Source organism: Pleuronectes platessa, chromosome 3 (genome assembly GCF_947347685.1).
Source record: "Pleuronectes platessa chromosome 3, fPlePla1.1, whole genome shotgun sequence".
Classification (NCBI taxonomy): domain Eukaryota; kingdom Metazoa; phylum Chordata; class Actinopteri; order Pleuronectiformes; family Pleuronectidae; genus Pleuronectes; species Pleuronectes platessa.
In genome coordinates, this window is record NC_070628.1 from 13,356,060 (window position 1) to 13,367,891 (window position 11,832).

Sequence of the window (11,832 nt, forward strand, 5' to 3'; positions counted from 1 at the left end):
ATCTGACTGAGCTTCATCTTTTTTGCCAAGAAGAATGGACAAACCTTTCCATCTCTAGATGTGCAAAGCTGGTAGAGACATACCCCAAAAGACTTGCAGCTGTAATTGCAGCGAAAGGGGGTTCTACCAAGTATTGACACAGGGGTGTGAATACTTATGCACCCAACAGATGTCAACTTTTTTGTTCTCATTATTGTTTGTGTCACAATAAAATTTATTTTGCACCTCCAAAGTACTATGCATGTTTTGTTGATCAAACGGGAAAAAGTTAATTTAAGTCTATTTGAATTCCAGTTAGTAACAGTACATAATGGGAAAAAGTCCAAGGGGGATGAATACTTATGCAAGGCACTGTATTGTATGCATACAGCTAAAGGTATCATTTTCCTGTGAGGCGGTGTCCAGTGCAAAGAAAATGACCACAAAAGAAAGGAAAGGAGTGAGGAATGTCCAGGGTGTGCCAAAGAATCTAAGGCATGTCTATATTTTGGGTGGGTGGATCAGGGCGACTGGGGGGCAAAAACCCTCAAATTAGTCAACAAAAAGGAGGAGGCAAAACACACACACACTTCTTGGGAAGAAAGCTGAGTGTTGACCTTTTGTGAGCACACGTACCATTCACTGACCCTGAGCAAACTAAAGTATGCAACAAAAGAAGAGTTAATACTACACTTGAAAATGAAAATGTGTCATGACGATAAATTTGAAGTAACTGATCTACCAGCAGCATCTGGACACTCCCCTAACCTGAGCAGGATGTTAGGGAGTGAAAAGGCCAATTTGAATCATGCAATGTTCATTACCGATGAATTAACTCCAGCTAGTGGAGGTGAGAGGGGATGAAGAGCTTTGTATCAGACTCAGGAATCTCAGCCCGCACACATTTATAGACTTCAAAACCCTGTGACGTGGAAATGAAACACGTCAGGAACAGAAGCCAAGACACTGTTTCCTGGATTTGGGAAATTTGGGAGTGAATGTGTGTGATGTAACCCCTCCCTATAGTCCCAGATATCCCCCCCTCTCTTTTTCTCCCAGCCGCTCTTTCCTGTGGGTGAGGGGAGGTCGTGGGAGGGGAGAAAAAGTACACCACGAACACACACACACACCAAGCATAACACACTGAGAGGGGGGAAGTCTCATTTTGCTGCTCCCTCTATGGAACACACATGAGCCAGTCTTGCAGGCACAGCCACTTTGCCATATTGAGACCACAACTCTTTCCTGGACACAGCTTTAGGGAAATGTGGAGCCAGGAGGAGAGTCAGAAAACAACAAGTGAAGTCACATCTGTATTTCACTGAGTCATGTGCTTGTGGTGGCGGCTTTTTCATTATCAATAAATGCTTTTTGATTCTACTTCTATATGTTTTTAATGTGTCATTTGGTCCTCCATTTAGATAAAGCAGAGTTCAGTAAACCTTTGCATAGCAGCCACCCCCCTCTCATAACACACACAACTCTTGTTGTTCCTGCAAGTCTGCACAGTAGCGATCGTGGGGTGTGAATTGACCAATCACAAGTCAGTCTCAACGGTCAATCAATGTTTCACCCTGTTTATACAGCATTAAATAACTAATACAACCAAATGTTGTGGAAAAAATAGCTTGAACTACCTAAATTGACAGAAACCAACCTTAAGAAATTATTTGACTTTTATTTGAAATGTTTTGTATTTGGTTGTTCATGTCCCAACCACTACCATGGAAACATGAAGACCCTTTGACTACACATTTAGGGAGCCATCATGTCGTCTATCTTTATCTATATATAGTCTATGAGTCAAAGGAATTAAAAGAGGGCATCCTTGTCATACTTCCGAGCTGAGAGCGCCGTCAGCTCTGGAGTCGATCACACTGGTTTAAAGTAGATGAGTTTGTTCCTGTCAACAGTGGACACGGGGGCTGAAAGAATCAGCCCAGCAAATAGCTGAATGGGAATAGACATAGCGCATGAATGTTCAGGAGACATCGCTACCTACTTAAAGAAAATGTATTTAACCAGCCTTCTCTCCCTCTCTCTCAGTGAAAACACACAGACAGGTGGACAAATGTGTACATACTCTGAAGTGTTGTCAGCGCCAAGGCGAGGGCAGAAGCAGCGGAGGGACTGTTTACTCTATATATAGCTGAGATGTGACAGGACATCCGAGAGGACAGGGAAGTCTAGACACAAACCACACAGCTCTTGGGCATGTGTGTGAGCATTAGTGCGTGTGAACTTCTGGAGTGAGGAAATTGTCCGGTCCACGCTTTTTCGATGGCCTTTTTGAGTATTATGACTTGGTTTTACGGTTAGGTTTAGAATTAGGTTCAAGTTAGGGTTTGAGCTGTGATAGTTAAGGTTTGGGGTAAGCTATGCAATGCTAGTTAAAGTTAGGGTTAGCATAATTTGGTCAGGGTGAAGGTTAGAGATATGATTTTGGTTAGACGGTTCTTAATGAATGGAGTCAATGCCTTTCTGTGCAAACCTGTGTGTGTGAGTTAATCAGGTGTGACTTGTGAATGGATTGTCTAATTGAGGACAAAAGTTGTGACCCTAATTGGGTCAAACACCAATTTCTAGGGTGTGCAGTTAAGGTTATTGGTCAAGAGAGTCCTCAGAACATGAATGAAAGTCTGTTTAATGTCCCCAAAAGTGTCCTATGACATAGGACATGAAGTGAGAGAGAGAGCGAGAGAGAGCGTTGGAGATGGCCTCGTTCTCTCACATTTCATTAGAAAGCCTTTGGCAAACTCTTCCCTGACAATGTCACAAGACTGTATTGATATCACGGCCTAGTCTGATCTGACTGCCTGAAGGGTTTGACTCAGTGGCCAAATACAACATGTCAAAGAGGGGGAGAGGGTAATGAGACGAGACGCCTACAATATGAGCGGGGGGGAAGAGAGTACCAGCCCACGAAGTAGAGGTGTTAGGAAAGAAAATGGATCAGCGAGACGGAGAGATAGAGCGAGAGAGTGACTCATCAGAAAAAGAATGTCCCATCTCTGCCAAAGGAACCACAGACACCACTGCAACGATTGCTCGCTCTCCACAGCTTTAAATCATCCCCTCTCTCTCCCTCCGCTTCTCGGCCTTCATACCAGGGGAAGTTATTTTTGTTGTCTCCCAACATTTAGCGGAGCATTCTCCTCTGACAGACTTTGGTTTTGGAATGGTGGATGAAACAGCCAGTTGACCACAGCTGGTGGACAAGCACCGCACCACCACTGCTTAGAGTAAAAACACAGTAAAAACAACAACACACACACACACGCACCAAGAATGCCTCTCCACTTGTTTTGCCAAGTCAGTGCAAAGCCAAGAGGCAAATTCCAGCATTGTGTGGTTTATCAAAGTTACACCGTTCAATTAATTTCAATTCTTGCCTAGAAAAACAGATACAACTATTTTTAATGTTGTTGCGGTTTTATGAAGCAAGATCTAAAATAATGAGACCAGGTTGGCACTGCTTCATATCCTTAACCACAGATGTTAACTTATCATTACTCCCACCACAGGATATGATGTAACCGCAACAAACTAATCTAGTCTGGGAACCTAAAGCACCACAATGACTGCGATGATGATTCAACATTCCTATCAACCTTGTGTTTTATCCAGTTCACACACACTGGCTCTGTGAAGGTTAATTGTTACAACAGGAGGGAAAGTGGGCAAAGTTTGCCTCAGTGTTTTACAGAAGAGGAGGGCTATGTCTGCTACCAACCTGTGCTAACACAAACACCTTAACACAACAATACACTTCCTGGCAAACAAAGAAGGGTGTTCATTCACATTTTTTTTTTTTATATATAAATGTTGCGAGTGTCCATTGTTCAGTCAGTCGTCTACTTACTACATTCAAATCGCTTCCACATCTGCCGTCAATTTCCAGGGGGAAAACCCTGGTCAGTTACAGCATGATGAGCAAAAACACATGTTGAGCTATTTGCATTGTTGATTGATCGGCTTATAATATCCTCAATAAATCAGTAATCTATAAAGAATTTTGAAAGATGACTACTTCAAGCCTTGCATGATACAGCTACAAAATAGTTGCAATTTTATTATCTGTTAATTGCTTGATTTACTTTCAGCTTTAAACATATCTCCAAGATTCATTAGGTTGACTCTCGCGCATTTGTATCTATCTATTTATATACACATGTCTATATCTCCATACATTCCCTATGATAACAATGTTTCCATGCAACAGCCACCATTTTGCTTTTGGATCCAATGCAACACAGTGCGCAATGATACATAAGGAAGAAAATGCATGAAATAATTGTATATGCAGGGCATTCATTTTGACTGAGATGAAACAAAAATCAATATGGTCTGAGACTTATAACAACATGTATGCACGGGCTGCCATTTAAATGTAAAACAGCCATAATGTGGGAAAAATGCTGACCTGGCAGAAAGCACAGCAGTTAAAATATACACAGCAAAGCAAACTGCAGTCTGCGTGGCTGCCGTGGTATCTACACTGTACAGCAAGAAACCACACTGCATACCACACTGCCCCAACAAGCACTGTGTTGTGTATATTATTTATCCCACATAAATCAAGTCTGTAGAGCAAACACAAATATTTCCTCTTTGATTCCAATATCTGAAAAGTAAAAAAATTGCTTATAATTTCAAAGAACTTGAATACTGTCTGGATGTGTTTTCCTTGTTATTGCAATATTTGACTGATGATGATGTCAACAAAGAACAGCTAAATGAGTCACTGTCAAACAAATCTTAAGATGCATGGAAGAAAAGTGAACAATGAGCCTACAAAATATCACAAAATGTCCGCAGTGACAAATGAAGCCAATCAAAGGAGCTCTAAACATGACAGGTGTAATGCATCATGGCCTTTCTGTCGGCTACAAAAGGAACAAAAACAGGTCACGGAGGGGCTGAGGCAATCTATGTGCACACGTTTATAACAAACCATCAGCACAAATATTATGTCAACGATCTTTTATGTTTCATGAGGAGTGTAGAGAAACGTTTTCTTTGCAATTTGATTGATTCTCTCTCAGTCATCTGGATCACTCAACCAGTCGCCATTAAAGTTTTCGTGGAGGGGTGAGGCATGACCTTAAGAAGAAACTGTTAAATTTAGGAGCAGATCTAAAAGATAAACAGGCGGATCCAGGATCTTTTTTTTGTTGCTTTTTTTAACATGGTGTGATAGGGCGTTAGCCTTGTTTCTAGTGATGAAGCTGTGAAGGGACAAGTAGTCTAGGGTGGGCTGCCACAGCCTTAGTAAGTAATTAATGGGAAACACAACATATGTATCTGGAAATAAAATAACCCACATGGATTTATGAGATTTTGGTCACATCTCACTGCCAGAGTATCAGGTCAGGACTTTGTATGCAGAGCTTTTTATATAGTCTATGGTGTAGAGTGAAGTAAGAACATTTTGCATTCATCCTACCTGGTTTATCTGCAATGAAAGGATTTCGATTTTGCCTATAGTCATCCAGCAGTGGCCACTCGCTATCAGCTTGACCTATTGCATGTATAATGTTATGTTGTTTTGCTATGAAAAGGGAGCAAGCTTACAGACAACGCCGACACTGAAGCATCCAAGAAGCGGTGGGTGGAAGTGTTTTGAGTTCTACACCGTAGAAATCAAAGTAACGAACAATTATAAGGCTGAGCAACGTTAAGTGTTAAACCTCGTCTGACTGTGAACGTGCACTGGGGGAGGAGATGTTTTGAATAGCATGCTGGATGTTTCCAAATTTATCACTGTACAGTAAATATTTCACTTGGCATTGGTGCTCCGGTTTGAGTATTCCTTTAGAGTGAACATCAATGTACTTGAGTGTTCCTTGCAGTAAGGGCGGAGGATTAGAGAAGTAAGGGAAGACGACCAGCTTCGAGTCAATCCTTGTTCTGAGACAGTGCAGCAGAAATCTGTATACTTGCTGTAGTAGGCCAATTTACAGAGGCACCAGGGGCTCTGGCCTTAACAGCCCCTTTCATCACGTTTTGGCTTTCATAGCTTAAGACGGTGCATATGTGTTTGAAAGAGAGAGAGAGAGACCGCACGCGAGAGAGAGAGGTGGAAAACCCTTATGCAGCTGAAATGGGAGTGATGCGGGTATACGTGTGAAAGTGCAGCGATGTGGAAAAGACAACATCAGAAAGAGAAACATATAAACAAAGGAGTGGGAAAGTGTGTGAGCACAAGCGTAAACGTGTGGGGGTTTCCTCTGAAAGTGGAAAGTTTGCCTGTCCTCAGCTCGCCTGCTTCCACAGGTAATTTGTAGGCAGAATAACTTGCATACCGACGAGCCAATCACCATGCAGACTTGACAGCGAGAAGACAGCCGAACAGGGAGGGCTGCCAGGAGCTGACACATTACAAGGCACGCGCACAAATGAAGCAAACGAAGATGCAGAGCTAAACTGACTTTAAGGAAAAAAGCAAACGTGGATCGAGCATGTGGGTGAAGAACTGTCAAGAAGAGCGAGGCCGTCTGATGGAGGGACAGACGGAAACACCGAGTGGGGGCCCGATCATTCAGTTTCACACCCTACAGGATGAACGGGGCCTCTGTGCTCCTTCTCTGTTCAAACACACCTCACGGCTGTCTGCCCCCTGCAACAACAACGCACAGATACACACAGACACACACACACACACACTGCAGCCTGCTTGACAGTGGGCACAATAACCCTATTGAGAGGCATCGATAGGGGACCGAGAGAGAAGTGAAGAGACGAAGATGAAGGAAAAGACTGAAAACACACACATGCAGCGACAGCACACATAAATACACTCCAATAAACTGCAGTGTGGTCCTCTTGCCAACTTGACAGCCGGGGATGAAGCTGCTTTCTTCTGTCATTAATTCATCAGTCATCTGCCCAATCTGGTCAGACTGCCCACACAAACACACACATACACACATACACACACACAGATATGCACATGCCACCATACACACACTTGTTTGGTCAGGGGCGGACCAGTGGTATTGTCTCCCTGGGGAAGCAGGGTGGTGATAACGGATCTCCATACCCTTTATCTGATTGCTCACACACACCCACAGAGAAACCCGCAGTGTGGACGCACATGCACACTTTCAGCCTCCTTTCTCATCAGCTGTTGAGACTGACCTCGACCACACACAGACCAACAGTTTGGTGCTGTGAGGGAAGAAAGTCCCAAATCAGACTCAGACTCAGACAAACACACACACACACACACACACACAGCCAGGCCAAGGTATTTACATCCAATCAGCAGAGCACTTTGAGGCTCGCTAAAATATCATATTCTGGGTGTGTGACATAATCATAGCTTCACCAGATGGCAGTTTAAATATGCATTTCTGCAGAGTATGTAAATGCATGTGTGTGTCTCATTTATTTGGCCTCTTAACGGAGGTAATAGAAGCCAACTAAGCAGAGAAGTGGACCATCTTGAGAGTGAGGCACTTTCAAAACACCGAAGCTACACAAACAGGCATACACAAGCACACAGGAACTGTCTGCATTGCTTGGCCCAAAACTCAGCCCATAAATGTCCAAGTCACTTTTTCCAGGCTCAGCAACTCCTGACGTCGTACAGAAACGCTACAGTGGAAGGGAGGGAGACTCAATGAAGGGGGAGAGAGTGAAAAGACGGCGCAGGAAAGATGGGAGAGGGAAAGAATATTCAAACCGACTTCACGTTCCCAAGAGCCACAAGCAATAAGCAATGGCATCACATGCACACACGTGCAAGTGCACACACTGCAGAGCAGGGACGAGGTCTGGATGGGCAAGAAGGCTGGGAGGAAAGTGAGAGAGGGAGGGAGGCGACGAAGGAAGGAAGGCAGGCAGGCAGTGACGGAGAGGGAGAGAGGATGACAGTGCACCATTTCTACTGTGGTGGTCGAGTCAGAGGCGTTTAATTTTGCAGCTCACACTAATTCACTCGCCTAACCGATACCACAACACAAACATAGTAAAACCACCAAAACCACTGCCTAAAATAGTGAGAACTGGCTATTTAACAAGAGGTTTGTTGGACAGAAAACATGACAAGTTGTATTTAATCTTTATGCTTTCTGATAAGAGTAATAAATCTCATACACACACATTGATGCAAGCATCCGTGCAAATACGGTGCAAATCTTGAACGCATGAGGCTCAGTGTCACCAGGAGACAGACAGGGGCACAAACCTCAGTGGTGCAGTCCAAAAAAAGAAGACAGGTCCTTTGGTGATTCCTGTTATTGTCAACAACTTCAGTTTCCCTGCTGCCTCCCCAGAAACACACAGAGTATACTACTACATGACCTGTTTCACAAATTTGTACAGTGTTACGACACAACAACAAATCCAGTCCTTGTAAAAGTCAGCCCTCATCTGAAGTCAGCGGTTTTGAGAGGAAAGGTCCACAGTAATTCCTCATGTCTGTGCACAAACAAAACACAAGTGTGTCCTGCCTCAGCACCTCCCTGCATCTACAGCAATTAAACAGGAACAAATTTTGCATCATTATTCACTAGATTCTTTAAAATCCCTGAACATACACAAGCAATTAAGTGGTTCCATGTTTGTCCACAACAAGCAGGCGTATTATCTCACAGGCCTGGCATAAGCTACCAGAGCAAGGCTGGAAACGATTAGCTGTAGCATGTGTCCAGCCAGCACCATGCACCAATACAAGCCTCCACCTCACCCCCACCTCCCCGCCCGGGGGCCTGCATGGTCTACAGCCCGGGACTATTCCATGTAGCATGCACAAGTCAGGGGAATACCCTCCTTCATGCCTGTTAGTTTCACAATGAGCCTCTTCATTGCTTATATTGTAACTCAACACAATACAGGAGAAGACAAAGGAGCCGAGACAACCATGAGTCAGTAGCTGCAGCATCTCTGGTTAGGAACCAAGGGACAGGTTCAACGGTCAGGTTTGTTAAGTGTTCTTCTACAAGGGGGCTGTGCTTAATTAATCCATGAATTAATCTGCAGGATATTATAAAGCAAAAGGGTCAAAACATCTGTTGCTGCAAGTTCGTGAACTTTGGAATTATATTAAAAACCCTACTTGGAAACAATGTTCTGGTGTCGCCATCATATATTTAGTTATGTAGGTCAACTTATTCGCTTTTAAGATAAGGAAGCCTGGTCAGAAACAACACAACTACACTTGGTTTTGATTAATTGGGAGATTCACCATTTCAGGAATGTAAACACAACGACATGACTTAACAGATTAAACTGGAATACTATGAACTAAATTGATAAATATTGTAAGTATTGTCCTGAAATCATCCATAGGCTGTATGTGAGAACGCAAATGTTCCAAGTCAGTTGCTATCTTTCCCTAGAGCAAGCGAGTGGGCCTGCTAATGGCCTTTCTAATATGTGACGGATGAAATGTTAAAATGAAAATAAAAATAATGCACATATCTCAGGATGGCAAAGAGTTGACATGCATGTCGAAGACGTCAACAAAGATGTCCACTTGTAGGGACAAGTAGATTCAAAAGATGTTGGTGATAACATCCAACACCAGTGTCAATGTGCTGTAAAATGGAATTTATACGTTGTGTCCTGCCTCCCCCCCTCCCCTGACACCACCCCTCACCTGAACGCTTCTGACATGTTCCTGTTAATATGAAAGCTTCTGACTCGGACAATACGCCGCTGCGTTCTTCATATTTTTAAAGCAAACTCTGAATAAAGTCCAGACATTATCCGGAGTTCATGGCTTGGGTCAGATCACAAGCAACTCACCTATACCTTACCTAAAGACTAAGGCTGAGCAATAAACAATATCAATAATTATTGCAATTTAATTGTAATTAAAGTTATATAGCAAATGTCCTTCTCAGCTCATAAAGATTCATATAAAACCACAACATGCATTCAGGAGTAAATATTTATCTTTTAATATTGAAATAAACAACGTGACCTTTATGGTGATAATTCTCGATACCATGTGACGTGAAATATTTTATCTTGGGATCTTTTTCGGGCCGTATCGTCCGGCCCTATTTAAGACCCGGGGCGTGAAGGCTTTAAATTAAAAGAGAGGTTTCTGACATGTGATTGAACAGCCTGGTGTCATCCATGTTTCGAGGGTCGGTGCCTTTAACGCCCCTCAACCCGAACACAGCAGCGGTATCGAACCTTAAAGAACCGCGGCGGTCAGCGGCTGCTCGCTATACGTCCCCATAAACACAACCGCATATTCAACAACACAACAACAACACAACTAAACCGGAGCATTAGCTCATGGAAACACACGCCGGGCTCCGGTGAACCCGCCACCGCAGCCTCCCGGTCCCCTCCCGGTCTGCTCTCCCAACACCTCCCCGACTCGCTCGCAGCGCAGCGGGGCCTCGGATGCCACAGCACGGCGTCGTCCAGAGGTACGACACGGAAAGTTGGTCACGTTTTAGCGGCGCAGAGGCTCAACTGTGACGGACACGTTCAGAAGAAAACCCCCCCATAGCACATCACTCACCTCCTATCTCTGTCTCCGGTGTGTTCACGTCCTCCGCGCTGAGCTCCTGTCTTCTTTACTTCTTTCTCTCCTCCCCTCCGTGTCTCTCCCTCTCGCCTTGTTTCTTTTCTCCTCCCTCCCAGATGCCGCTCCTCTCCGGCAGGGGGAACCGGGGGACGCTGCTCCGGAAGCAAACGCTCCTCTGTGATTGTTTTTTTTTTTGTAACTCTCTTTGATTTAAATGACTTGATTTTACTCTACGGAGATTAAAGTTTGGTGTTATTATTTGTTTTTAATATTATTTCAGGATGTTGACTGAAGTTACAGGGAAACAAGGAGGATTTCATCTTTCTCAAGGACATTTGCACATTTTGAAGATTTCTATTGTAAGGGATGATGATGATGATGATGATGATGATGATGATCGTGATGAGGATGATGATTAAGATGTTGATGACGATGATGATTAAGATGTTGATGATGATGATGATAAAGATGACGATGATGATTAAGATGTTGATGATGATGATAAAGATGATGATGATGATGATGATGATGATGATGATCATGGTGATCATGATGATGAGGATGAGGTTTGGGATGTGTTGATGATGATGATGATGATGATGATGATGATTATGATGACGATGATGACGATGATGATGGCGATGACGATGAGGACGATGACGACGATGATGATGATGGTGAGGATGTGATGATGATGACGATGAGGATAATCGTGATGATCATGATGACGATGATGATGATGAGTATAATCGTGATAATGATGATGATGATGATGATGATGATGATGATGATGATGATAAAATTCGTGATGATCATGATCTTGATGACGATGATGATGAGGATGTGATGAGGATGATGATGAGGATAATCGTAATGATCATGATGACGATGATTATGATGAGGATCATCGTGATGATGATGATGACCACATACACACCCAAAGTGCTCCAACCAAATATCAAAGTATCAGCTTAATAATAAATTTGTTTATAAAGATAAGACACTTTTCTCCGTCTGTAAGACTTTCCTGTCTAATAATAATAATAATTCTAATGTAAGGATCAAGATGACTTACTGCTTTGCTGCATTGTAAAACATTTATGGTAAATACTCTTGTTGACTATGTATTTCTCTCCCTGCTGAAAACAGAGCTGCTTGAAACCTCATCAGGATTCAGTGAATTTAACAGTGCACAGTATTTTATTATCGGCCTTTCTGGAGTTGTGTGTGAGGCAGGTGACTGGATTACCTTCCAGCAACGTTCAAGTCTGGGCAAAAGGATTTTCATAGCATCCAAAATTAATGAGGAGTAATTGCTGCCTGCAGGGAAGGAAAATGATTAAGCAAATTGTAAGCCGTGC

General features: G+C 43.2%; 1 protein-coding gene across 3 annotated transcripts in view; it reads right to left on the minus strand.

The window, feature by feature from the left end:
• apbb2b (amyloid beta (A4) precursor protein-binding, family B, member 2b) overlaps nt 1–10,598 on the minus strand; it is a 50,363-nt gene extending 39,765 nt beyond the window's left edge. For all 3 annotated transcript variants that reach the window (XM_053418632.1, XM_053418631.1, XM_053418630.1), the window contains exon 1: nt 10,466–10,598. The gene's annotated coding sequence lies outside the window, so the exon portion shown is untranslated. The remainder of the gene's footprint in view (nt 1–10,465) is intronic.
• Nucleotides 10,599–11,832: the final 1,234 nt, after the last annotated feature.